Here is a 2798-nt window from a genome sequence, read left to right as displayed (position 1 = left end):
AAGACCCGAGTGTGCCACATGAGTGAGCTCCCGTCTCTAGTTCCAGCTCCTGCCAACCTAGCAGTTTGAAAGCAAGAAATTGCAAGTAGATAAATAGGTACACCACTTCGGTGGGAAGGTAACAGCGTTCCGTGCGCCTTGGTGTTTAGTCATGCCGGCCACATGACCACGGAAACGTCTTCGGACAGCGCTGGCTCTTCGGCTTTGAAACGGAGATGAGCACCGCAACCCTAGAGTCAGACTCGACTGGCTTTCGAGCAAGGGAGACCTTTACCTTTACCCAGCAGGAGAGGGAGAAACACTTGGCCTGGATCTTTCAAGCCGGCAGCCATCTTCTCAGTTTTGTGCCACCTTTCGTGGCACCTTAAAGACCAATAAGCTCCTGCTTTTCGTGGCATCTTCTGGCTCTTCTGGCAGAATCGTTCATGGATGCATCTGACAAAGACACACTGCAGCCATAATACAGTTGCATCTATGTACGCATCTACGTACATAGATGTGAGTTATGATTTGATATTAGAATTTTTGACGTGTATATTTTAACTATATTTTTATGCTGTGGCAGTGCCACACGGTTCCATGTTTTGTTTTGTTTTTTGTGGAGCAGTCCACAGACGCTGTTGTGATGTGCAACTTTATAGTGGATACGGATACCATTAATGTACAAATTGTAAGCACCCACTTTTTAAAACAAACTTTTTGTGTCGTAACAGTGCCATGAAGGACTGGATTCGTGTTTTGCCTGGACCAGTCCACGGACATGTCTGAAGTGTGAGTTGATAGTGAATGCTGGCGGACTCCTTGTAAAAAGTGCCACAGCACTCTGGACACACAGGGCTGCCAACTCTGGGATGGGAAATTCCTGGAGATTTGGGGGTGGAGCCCGAGGGTGTTCAGTGGCATATAATGCTGTAGGGTCTACTTTCCAAAGCAGCCGTTTCCTCCAGAGTAAGGTCAGTTGTAATTCTAGGAGTGTCGCTGTAAGGCCACGCGACACTGTATTTTGGCCCAACGGCAGTTTCTGGAGCAGTCTCAAGGGTAGCCCTGCATAGATTGAGTTATAGTAATCCAGCCTGGAGGTGACTCCTGCATGGATCACTGTGGCTAGGTCGTGGGAGGAAAGGTAGGGGACCAGTTGCTTGACCTGCCATAGATGGAGCCAGTTTGGTGTCGTGGTTAAGTGCGTGGACTCTAATCTGGGAAACCGGGTTTGATTCCCCACTCCTCCACTTGTACCTGCTCCACTTGCGCCTGCTGGATGACCTTGGGCAGGCCATAGTTCTGACAAGAGCTGTTCTTGAAAAAAGAGCAGTTTCTGTCAGAGCTCTCAGCCCCACCGACCTCACAGGCACTGTTCCCTCTAAGCTGACTTAGTGTGAGCTAGCTCACAGTTTTTTAGCCTCCAGCTCACACATTCTTGTCTTCGCTCAGGAAGGATGGCTCCAGGGCAAACTAATTCATGCAGTGGCCAAATCGCTCGCTCACAACTTTAATGCCAGTAGCTCACAAAGGAGAATTTTTGCTCACAAGACTCCACAGCTTAGATGGGACACTGCTCACAGGGTGTCTGTGGTGGGGAGGCGAAGGGAAAGGAGTTTGTAAGCCGCTCTGAGACTCCTTTGGGTAGTGAAGGGCGGGGTATAGATCCAATCTCTTCTCTTCTCCTTCTAGAAAAATGCAGACCTTACAACTGCTGTGACCTGGGCCTCCATGGAAAGTGAGGAATCCAGGACCACACCCAAGCCCTTTACGACAGGTGCAGGTATTAGCGGTGCGTCATCTAGAGATGGGAGTTGGATCCCTTGCCTAGTTGCCCCACGACCCACTTTAAGACAATGATTTTTAGGTTAGGCTGCCTGCAAATGTAATGAGAAACCATCCCTCGGATTGCCATGAAATAGGGTTGCCAGGTCCCCCTCGGCCATCGGCAGGGGATGGGGGTGGGTGGGTAGGGTTGCCAGCTACAGGTTGGGGAAACACCTGGAGATTTGGGGATGGAGCTTGGGAGGGGGGCAGGGACCTCAAGTGGGGTCCAATGCCATAGCGTCCCCCCTCCAAAGCATCCATTTTCTCAGGGGGGGGACTGATCTCTATAGTCTGGAGATGAGGCACGATTCCTGGGGACACCGAGGTCCCCCCAGAGGCTGGCCTGGCACCCCTACTAGGGTTGCCAGCCCCCCCCCAGGACACCAGCGGGGCATGAGGGGGTAGGGTAGCCAGATGCAGGTTAGGAAACTCCTAGAGATTTGGGGATGGCACCTGGGGACGAAAGTAGGGGTGCCAGCCTCCAGGTGAGGCCTGGGGACCTCCCGCTTCTACAACTGATCTCCAGCAGACAGAGATCGGCTCCCCTGGAGAAAATGGCTGCTTTGAAGGGTGGACTCTATGGCATTGGGCCATGCTGAGGCCCCTCCCCTCCCCAAACCCCACCCTCTCCTGGATCCACCCCCAAAGTCTCCAGGTATTTTCCAACCTAGTAGTTGGCAACCCTAGACGAAAGGGACCCCAGTGGGGTACAGTGCCCGAGAGCCCACCCTCCCAATCATCCATTTTCTCCAGGGGAGCTGATTTCCGTCGTCTGGCGATGAGTCGCAATTCCGGGCTGTGTGTTGCTGCAGAAATCAGCTTGCTCTGGAGCCACGCTTCCTGGGCCATGACCCATGCTCCCTCTAAGCTGTGGAGTCTTGTGAGCAAAAATTCTACTTGGTGAGCTACCGGCATTAAAGTTGCGAGCGAGCGATTTGGCCGCTGCATGAATTAGTTTGTGTTAGCCACAGGCTAAAAAACGGTGAGCTGGC

Source organism: Gekko japonicus, unplaced genomic scaffold (assembly GCF_001447785.1).
Source record: "Gekko japonicus isolate JY-2015 unplaced genomic scaffold, Gekko_japonicus_V1.1 scaffold1406, whole genome shotgun sequence".
NCBI lineage: Eukaryota > Metazoa > Chordata > Lepidosauria > Squamata > Gekkonidae > Gekko > Gekko japonicus.
Note: the sequence above shows the minus strand (reverse complement) of the source record.